Source organism: Zingiber officinale, chromosome 10A (genome assembly GCF_018446385.1).
Source record: "Zingiber officinale cultivar Zhangliang chromosome 10A, Zo_v1.1, whole genome shotgun sequence".
In the NCBI taxonomy this organism is placed as follows: domain Eukaryota; kingdom Viridiplantae; phylum Streptophyta; class Magnoliopsida; order Zingiberales; family Zingiberaceae; genus Zingiber; species Zingiber officinale.
The window spans coordinates 18,933,498-18,944,638 of record NC_056004.1 but is presented as its reverse complement, the minus strand read 5'-3'; positions in this window follow the sequence as shown (position 1 = coordinate 18,944,638).

Below are 11,141 nucleotides of genomic sequence, written 5' to 3'. Positions count from 1 at the left end.
CACACTATAAGTGATATCATTTCCCAACTTATCGGGCTTATTGATTCATTGAACTAAATCTCACCCATTGATAAATTAAAGAAATAAATATCAAATATATGTGCTTGTTATTATATTAGGATTAAGAGCACACACTTCCATAACAACTGAGGTCTTTGTTTCTTTATAAAGTCAGTATAAAAGAAACGACCTCTAATGGTCCTACTCAATACACTCTAAGTGTACTAGTGTAATTATATAGTTAAGATAAACTAATACCTAATTACACTACGACCTTCCAATGGTTTGTTCCTTTCCATTATGGTCGTGAGCTACTGTTTATAATTTATAAGGTACTGATAACATGATCCTCTGTGTGTGACACCACACACCATGTTATCTACAATATAAATTAATTGAACAACTTCATTTATCATAAATGTAGACATTTGACCAATGTGATTCTTATTTCTAGATAAATGTTTATACCAAAAGCTAGGCTTTTAGTATACACTCTAACAATCTCCCACTTATACTAAAAGACTAAGTTGCCATATCTGCTGCCATACATCTGATTCCCAACCCTTCAACATGTCCATCAAAAGCTCTCACCTTTAAGGACCTTAGTGAAAAGATCTATAGGTCATCATCTGATGCATTCTAGGCAGCAACAACTTCTCCTCGTTTATACGATTTCTCGTATTGGGTGGTACTTGCGCTCTATTATGTTTACTTGCCTTTATAGACTTATGGTTTCTTCGAGTTTGCTACTGCACCAATATTATTACAATAAATTGTAATAATCTTTGGACAAACCAGAAATCATATGTAAGTCTATCTTGAGGTTATTGAGTCATTCAGATTTTATGGCTATCTCAGAGGCTTGCCATATACTAAACTTCTATGGTGGAGTCCAGAAAAACACCTATGCTTATCACTCTTCCATAGTTATGACTTTACCTCCTAAAATAAACACAAAACCCCGAGGTTGACTTATTATTGTCCCTATCCGATTGGAAGTCAAAATCCATACAACCCACAAGGACCAAATTAACTGCCTTGTAAGCTAGCATATATTCTCTAGTGCCTCTAAGGTACTTCAATATATGCTTTACTGCAATCCACTGTCCTTGTCCAGGGTTACTTTGATATCTGCTAACTATGCCCTTGGCAAAACAGATTTCTGATCTCGTGCATAGCATACATTAGGCTTCCGACAGCCGAAGCATAAAGAACTGCCTTTATTTCCTTTATCTCCTTTGATGTCTTCAGAGACATATCTTTAGATAAAGTTACTCCATCCTGAAAAGGTAAGAAACCTTTCTTGGAGTTTTGCATGCTTTTAAAACGAGCAAGGATTTTTCTGATATATGAAGCTTGGGATAAGTAAAATATTCTTTTCTTGCGATCACTTATTACTTTGATCTTAAGAATATATACATTCTCCCAAGTCCTTTATATCGAATTGTTTGAATAACCATACCCTTACTTCTGACAACATTTTGATATTGTTTCCAACTACCAAAAATGTTATCTACGTATAGTATAAGAAATACCACCACGCTTCCATCACACCTTTTGTATACACAAGACTTATCCGGTTACTAAATCCATAGATCTGGATTACTTTGATAAACCGGATGTTCCAAGACCTTGAAGCTTTGCCTCAGTCCATAGACTGATTGAGCTTGCACACAAGATGCTCTTAGCCCTTTGTAATGAACCCTTCTGGTTGCTTTATATGGATGCTTTCTTCAAGACTTCCATTAAGGAATGCTGTCTTGACATCCACTTGCCAAATAGATAAAAGAATCCGGATAGACTTAAGCATGGCTGCCAGTGAAAAAGTTTTCTTTTTCATCAAGTCTTGCTTTGAAAGTTACTATCTTCCTGTCTGTCCCTCTTTTCCTATTATAGACCTTTTTACACCCAACGGCTTTTACACCATTTGGTGATTCTACAAGCTTCCAGATTTTATTACAATACATATATTCTAATTCTATTATTCATTACTCTTTGCCAAGATGCTGCATCTTTATCTTGGAGTGCTTCATCATATGACAGGAGATCAGGTTCATGTCCTCCAGGGATCGAGTCCAAAAACTCTCCCAAAACATGAATCTTTTTAGGTTGCCTAACAACCCTCCCACTACGACAAGGCACTTACTGCAATTGTGTATCATTTGTGATACGTGTTGCAGTTTTCTTGTGGTATCTCATCTTGTACAGTTGGTACTAGGTTAGACATGTCCTTTATTATTTCCTTAAGAACAAATTTAGTTATGAGCACATGGTTCATTATATAGTCCTTTTCTAAAAAATCAGTCATTGATGCTAACAATGACCTTCTGATTTTTAAGACTATAAACCTACTTTTGTTTATCTAGGATAACTTACAAACAAGTGAACTCCTATCTAACTTATCATTGTCTCTCTTTAACATATGTGCTGGATTACCCGAATCCGAATATGCTTCAAAATAGGTTTTCACCTATTCAGCAATTCTATATGAGTAGAGAGTTCTAACTTGGAAGGTACTATGTTCACTTTCGTTTTCAGAGTTTATCCTTAAAACAAATTTGGTAATTTTCTGAATAACTCATCATCTATCTAATTATTCCATAAGAGTCCTTTACCTTCTTTCTACTACACCATTCTGTTGGGGTGTACCAGATGCAGTTAGTTGGGATTGAAATCCAACTTATGATAAGTGACTCCTAAAATCTCTCAAGAGGTACTTGCCACTATGTTCTTACCATAGTGACTTTTACTTTAACATTTCTCCGCATCAGCCTTGTACTATTTGAACTAATCAAAGTACTTAGTCTTACGGTACATTAAGTAAATTTATTTGTATCTTGAATAGTTGTCTATAAAATAGACGAAACATTCAATACTACCTCTTGTCTGGATAGTCATAGGATCACACAAATCAGAATGAACCAATTTCAACATATCTTTGACTCCATACCCCTTAGACTTAAAAGCTTCTTGGTTATTTTTCCTTCCAAGTAAGACTCGCAGGTTGGAAAGATTTCCACTACTAATGAACCCAAAAGTTCATCAGCTACCGATGAATCCTACTCAAGTTAATATAACCTAGCCTTAGATGTCAAAGATATTAATGGTTCATTTCCGAAAGTTGCTTTCTCTTAAAATTAGAAGATGTGTTACTAATTTCCATTTGTCGCATCGTGAGAGTTATTGGATTTATAAATTGCCAACCAACGTACCAGAACAGATAACTTCCCTCTTTTCCTTAATAACAACTTTGTTATTAAAAGAGGCAGAATATCAAGTTCTTTGAATAGTTTAGAAACTGAAAACTAGTTCTTTCTAAACTTGATGCGTAAAGACAATTACTCAAAAATCCATGTTTTATTCTTATCAAAAGATAAACATCTCCCACTGCAACAGCTACCATTTTTACAGTAGTGCCCATGTGGACAGTGTTTTAATTTTCATTTAGTTGCCGGGTTTCCTGGAACCCTGCAATGAATTACAGACATGATTAATGGCATCTTGTATCTACACTCCAGGTTCTGGTAGATAACACCACTAGACATGTTTCAACTAATGAATTAAATACACCTAAATTGTTCTTAGTTCTAAGAAGATAGTCTACCTTAATGTCCAAGTCCTATTTCCAATCATTACAATTGGGACTATTAAGTCTTTTTCTATAGTATGACTACTAGGGATTGACAAACATCCTAAGAATCACAAAAATATTTGGTCAAGATCAACTCCTTAAAATCTCTATGAATTTTGTGTATACAAAATCGAAGAGGAGATTTTATTCATTAATTTTATTATCTCGTCTACTTTACTTTATGACGAATAAAATTAATAGTTGATCTGTCTTTGATCAAATATTTGGTCAAAACTCTTTGAATTTAAAATAACATTGATTCCTCAAACAATATTATTTAAATTCACCAACACCTCAAACACCGTGAATTTTGTATGCCACGTTAGTGTGGACGTATACAAATTCATCATTTGTAAGAGGAGGGTTTTACCCATTGACTATCTTGTCAATATAACTTTTTGACAAATAAAATTACCTCAAACACCATGAATCTTGTATGCCACGTTAGTGTGGACGTATATAAATTCAAACATTTGTAAGAGGGGTTAATTAATTTTACTATATTGCCAATCTAGTTTTATGACAAATCAATAGTTGGTTTCCCTTTGGTCACACAAGTGATAGTAGTGACTCCGTTGGGGAGGATACTATTAAATGTGTCTAAGTGTATACCATTACTTGGCACTAAGTCCATTAATAAGATTATGCCCCTTCCGTTGGGGAAGATCACACGCTCTTAATTAACTTCCTATAGTCATCCAAAAATGGAAGTCTGTTCTAGTGATCCGCAAACAAGCTCATCCGTTATGGAGGAAGGCACTCAGAGCCAACGCGCAAGCTTGTTTGCATCACTTACAAACCAGTAATGGAGACCATGGGATTTACTTAAAAATCCCTCTCCCACTTAGTTATTTATAAATGAGGAATTTTAACTATGCTAGCCTACTAAATATGTAAACCAACATGCACACACAGCACAATATAAAAGCAATAAATAGAAAATCTAATTTTCAACTATTATGGCTTTTATCTCTAGTTGTCCTCCGTGTGTTGTCATCCCAAGCTGCTGCCATATTTGGCCACCGCCACCGGGTCTAGCTGTCGCATCCATCTTGCTCCTAGTTCCGCTGCGCCTCTGGTCCTCAGAAGGTTCCACGCTTTGCAAGATTCGATCCGCGACATAAATAGAATTTTACATTTTGATCCTATATTCCATAAAAGGAATGTACATGTATCTAGATCAAAAATAAAATCCTAATAAAACTAAATACAGCTCCTGCTGTATTTTATAATACAATCATGCACATACAATAAAATGCCCTTGACATGTCCAAGGGTCCAATCACACACATAATAACTATAAGTCATAATAGTTGGATCCTGCATCCACAAAGTTAGCACATCCTACTATTATCCTGCCTAAATTATGTATGACATGTGCATAATTAAACTAATACCAAATACACAGAGGCAAAACCTAGCTCGATACAATTTGTTGGTTGCTACTCGAAAGCCTAGAGGTTCCACTGTACAAAAATTTTGTACAAAGGTCTGAACCTTTTCCTATCTACCATGTGTTCTTTTAAATTAAATTTTGGATCGCCTGCGGAACTTAACATGTTTGATCCAAAACTTAATCTATTTGTTCTTTTAGGTTTTGACTTGGATCTCCTGCGGAACTTAACACGTTCGACCCAAATCACCTTAAGTTATTAATTCCATTAAATATTAATTTCCATAATTGGTTCCCAGTACTGACGTGGCGAGGCACATGGCCTTCTTGGATATGGGAGCAACCACCACCGACTAGACAAAACCTTTTATGGAAATCTAATATTTAATTTCCTAAAATAACTTTAGGTTAACCGAAAAGAACAATCAAATCACAAGGAAAAATAAAAACAAAAGAACACAACTTCGAAAAACATATTCGAAATACTAGAATCGTAAGCCTCTTGTATTTGGTATTATTTCCATAAATAACTAGCATGATGCGGAAAGAAAAAATTACTAGTTATACCTTTTAGAAAGACCTCTTGATCTTCTACCGTATTCCTCTTCTAACTTCGGACGTTGTGTGGGCAACGATCTTCCGAGATGAGAAACCACCAAGCACCTTCTTCTCCTCCTAGCTAGGTTCGGCCAACACAAAGAAGCTTTACCAAGGACGAAGAACAAAACACCAACCAAGCTCCAAGGGATATAAGCTTTCTCTCCTTCTTCTTCTTCTTCTCCAAGTAGTATCCGGCCACCACAAGAGCTCCAAGCCAATAGAGAAGGTTCGGCCACCACCAAGAGGAAGAGAGGAAGAGAGGTTGGCCGGCCACAACACCAAGGAAAAGAGGGAGAGAAATAATAGAGGTTGTTCACATGAAGCCTTCTCTACCCCCTCTTTTATAATCCTTGGTCTTGGCAAATAAGGAAATTTAATTAAAAACTTCCTTAATTCTTTTTCCATGAAAAGGAAAAATTTATTAAATTAAAAACAATTTTCCTTTTCTCAATTTACATGGCCGGCCACACCAAAGCTACAAACAAGGAGAGTTTTAATTAATTAAAACTTCCTAATTTGTCTCCAGAAATTTATAAAATTTCTTCAATAATTTAATCCCTTCATGATTGATTTATAAAAAGGAAATTTAATAAATTAAAATCTTTCTTTTAAACATGTGGATAAAAAGAAAGTTATCTCTAAAAATTAAAATTTCTTTTAATCTACAAATAAGGAAAGATATCAAATCTTTTCTCAATCTTTTGTAGAAACTAATAAAAGAGAATTATTAATTTTTAAACTTTCTTTTAAATCATGAACATGGTTAAAAAGGAAAGTTTTCTTAAAATTTAAAATCCTCCTTTAATCAACAAATAAGGAAAGATTTCAAATTTTAAACTCTCTTTTAAACATGTAGATGATTTACAAATAAGGAAAGTTTTTACCAAAAATTAAAACCATCCTTTTAATCTACAAATAAGGAAAGAGATTAATCTCTTCTCTTAATCTTTTGTAGAAAGTTATAAAAAGAAATTTTTAATTTTTAAACTCTCTTTTAAAATCATGATATCCACATAAGAAATAATTTAAAAAAAATCCTTTTAATATTCTAGTGGCCGGCCACCTAAGCTTGGGACCCAAGCTTTGGCCGGCCACCTACTTGACTCATCCACTTGGTCTTGGCCGGCCCTAGTTTGGGTTCCAAGCTAGCTTGGCCGGCCCCATTGGATGGGTAAGAAGGTGGGTATGCGGTGGGTATAAATCTCTATATACTAGAGGCTACGATAGGGACCGAGAGGAGGAATTGGTTTTTGGTCTCCCGATGAAATTAAGCATCCCGTGTTCACCCCGAACACACAACTTAATTTCATCAATAATAATTCATTCTACTAAAGAACTATTATTGAACTACCGCACCAATCCCAAATTATATTTTGGGCTCCTTCTTATTATGAGTGTGTTAGTCTCCTTGTGTTTAAGATAACAAATGTCCACTAATTAAGTAAGTTACTGACAATTCACTTAATTAATATCTAGCTCCAAGAGTAGTACCACTCAACTTCATCGTCATGTCGGATTAAGTCCACCTGCAGGGTTTAACATGACAATCCTTATGAGCTCCTCTTGAGGACATTCTCAACCTAGATCACTAGGACACAGTTTCCTTCTATAATCAACAACACACACTATAAGTGATATCATTTCCCAACTTATCGGGCTTATTGATTCATTGAACTAAATCTCACCCATTGATAAATTAAAGAAATAAATATCAAATATATGTGCTTGTTATTATATTAGGATTAAGAGCACACACTTCCATAACAACTGAGGTCTTTGTTTCTTTATAAAGTCAGTATAAAAGAAACGACCTCTAATGGTCCTACTCAATACACTCTAAGTGTACTAGTGTAATTATATAGTTAAGATAAACTAATACCTAATTACACTACGACCTTCCAATGGTTTGTTCCTTTCCATTATGGTCGTGAGCTACTGTTTATAATTTATAAGGTACTGATAACATGATCCTCTGTGTGTGACACCACACACCATGTTATCTACAATATAAATTAATTGAACAACTTCATTTATCATAAATGTAGACATTTGACCAATGTGATTCTTATTTCTAGATAAATGTTTATACCAAAAGCTAGGCTTTTAGTATACACTCTAACATAAACATGGTTACCTAAATTTAAAGGTCTTCCTAACCCTAAGCTCTTTTCTTGGACGAAACATATGAGTGGATTTCTTTTGGTTCCAAGTAACTTTCAAGCAAGAAAAACCAATAAAAGACCCTTAGTAATTCATGGAGGGAATCTTGTACTAGTTTGGTTAAACAATGATTTCCCTAACCTCTTTAAAATATTTTTGGCCGAAATTCTAGGGTTAGGTACTCCTCTGACCAAGCATCATATAGGTATAAAAATATGAAGGAAAACCTTCCTACATAGCATAGAAAAATATCATGAAATGAGGACTTGTTTAAACCTTCCTAGATTTGAAAACTCTTCTTTGGCCGAATTTTTCTTAAATTCTATTCTAGGTTTTCTAATCCTCATAACATCCGAAAAGTACGTAAATCGCCTTGTACCACAGGTGAGGGGAAGCTTACCTCCTTTTCGCTTATGGATCTAAGGTGTGGTGATGGAAGAAGTAGCCTCTTCTTCTAGTTCCCTTCCCTTGATTCACTTGTTAAGTCCTCCTTGTATCTTAGGATTTCTTAGGAGAAAACCTTGGCCTGGGGCCGAAGATGGAGGAGAGGGGACTGAGGGTTCGGTGAGGGAGAGGGAGGATGAGGGAAAATGAGAGAAAAATAGAATTTTCCCTTTACATCATCTCTTTTTTTTATATATATATTAAGGGGGAAGAGGTAGCAAAATTGGTTTTTGCTTTCCTTCTCCTTTAACCCATTTTCTATTTTATTTTATTTATTTTATTTTCTAATTTATTCTCATCATTTATGATGAGAACAAGGGGGAATGAATCCCCTTCATTCTCCATTTAATGTCACGGCAAGAGAGGGAAAAGAGAGAGAAAGGGAGGAAGGCAAGTTGCCTTTCTCTTGCTCTTTTCTTGCTTTCTCTTTTTAGATCTTTACTCCTATCTTTATCATGCATTCCCTTTCCTTGCTATCAATATCTTCTCTCTATCCCAATTGGTTTCTACTAATTAATTCTATAAATTATAATATAAGAGGTTCAAGGTTCAATCCTTGACTACTCCCTATTTTTATTTCTTTTTATTTCTTTTTGGTTCAACATTCTACTAATATTTTTCTAAGGCAAATTCATCATTCTCTTATTCATCTTAAAAGCTTAGTGGGTGTTACAATGCTTAACTCATAAAGTTCATCCTCGAACTTTAAAATAGCTCCGGGTACTTTTGTTTCATATCGTCCTCGCGTTCCCAGGTGGCTTCTTCAAATCGTTGATTCCGCCATAGAACCTTTACTAAGGGTATTTCTTTGTTCCTTAATCTCTTGACTTCTCGGTCCAAGATCTGAATAGGTCTATTTTTGTAACTTAGGTCCTCTTGAACCTGTACCGACTGTGGCTCAATTACTTGATCTGTGCTGGGAGTACACTTCTTGAGCATCGATACATGGAACACATTGTGAATGGCTGCCATGTCTGGAGGTAGTTCTAGTCTGTATGCGACTTGGCCCACTCTTTCTACAATCCGGTACGGTCCTACGTATCGTGGGCTTAACTTGCTCCTCTTTCCGAACCTCATTATCCCTTTCATGGGGGATACCTTAAGGAATACCAAATCTCCGATGTTGAATTCTAGCGGTCTGCGCCTTTTATCGGCATAATTCTTCTGCCGACTTTGAGCAGTATCTATTCGTTGGCGGATCTTCTGTATAGCTCGGGTGGTGTCATCGATAAGCTCCGTTCGGAATCCCATCTCCTTCTGCCAGATATAAATATTGTAGGCGAATTCTGCCAGGTATAAATATCGGCACTAGCTCCCCTTGAAGTCCAGGGCACAAGCTCTTAACATATCCTCCAATATTTGATTTACTCTTTCAGTCTGCCCATCAGTCTGTGGGTGGAAGGCTGTGCTAAACAACAACTTCGTGCCGAGGGCCTTCTGAACGCACTCCCGAAAGTGCGAGACAAAACGTCCGTCTCTATAAGAAATAATGGTCTTAGGGATACCATGTAATCTGACGATTTCCTTAACATATATCTGAGCTAGTTGTTCAGTTGAATAAGTCATCTTGATCGCCAAAAAGTGTGCAGACTTCGTCAATCTGTCCACTGCATCTGGTTTATTTATCTTTTCGCCTTTACTCGGTCCCACCACATCCGGGCATCTCCGGTAAGGCAGAACGACGCGCATTTGACCTTCTCGTGTTCAGGCCAGTCCAGTAGTTCCATTATGCTCTCCACGGTCTTGAGCCAGGCTTGTGCATCCCATGGTTCGCAGTTTCCTGAGAATGCTTCCGGCTTAAGCCTTTGCCACTGAATTAGATAGGCCTCTTGTCAGACCATCGGAATAGGGGCTGCCGGGGGTACTGGCGCGGCTGTAGGTATAACCGGTAGTGTATTCTGATTTGCCGGTGGGGTAACCGGGTTGCCTTGCTGACCCATTAAGGTAGTGATCAGCTGCTGTTGTTCTGTGATCTGATGCTGGAGGTTTGCGACTACCTGTGTCAAGTCTGGTGGAGTCACTGTCCCTTCGGTTCGGCCATTGCGTGTCCTAACCATGTTTATCTAAATAGTGATAAATAGACTAGTGTAAGTGGTTATCGTTTTTAGCTAATCTAACGTATTGTTTTGTTTCTATCTATTTGTTCTGGTATTATTCCTAACCTACTAATATGTAATCCTAATCTAAATTATAACTAAAAGCATAGAATAAAGCATCAAACATAAGCAAGCAGAACATGAAACTAAAGTATAAGCATCATAAGGAAAAATAAAGAATAGAGTGACAAGCAATATAACATAAAGAAATAAAGCATAAGAAATATAGCAAAGAAAATAAAATATAGGCAATATAACAAGGAAGAAAAATAAAGCATAAGTCATATCACGTGAAACTAAGCATAAGCATATAACAAGAAAATTAAGCATAAACATTCTTACTTGGAGCCGCAGGTCGGAGGCTTGATGTGTGTGTAGTGAGCTGGCAAAAAAAAAACTTTGGCTCTGATACCAACCTGTAACGCCCACCCTCCCTGCTAACCCTAAGGGATGTGGCTACGATACTCCATGTACAAATTTTTCTTTTTAAAACAGCGGAAGACTTAAAATAATTTTCTTAGTTTAATAAAAACTTTTCTTTTGTTTTTCTTTTCATCAAATCTGAACTACACTATCATGACATCAATAACATGATATCAAAATTAGTAGAAATATAACATCAAGTCACACATACGGTACTTCAATTCATGATACCAAAGCATAGTTCTTTAAAAGTTTTTAAAGCAGGTTCTTATTTGGTTGCCTAGCCACTACCACACACATCTCCTTGCCTCTCCTGCTGCTCCTTTAGCTCATCCAGCTTTTTCCTTTATCTGTGGTACAAGGAAAGTAAGCTATGAGCACTCATGGCTCAGTA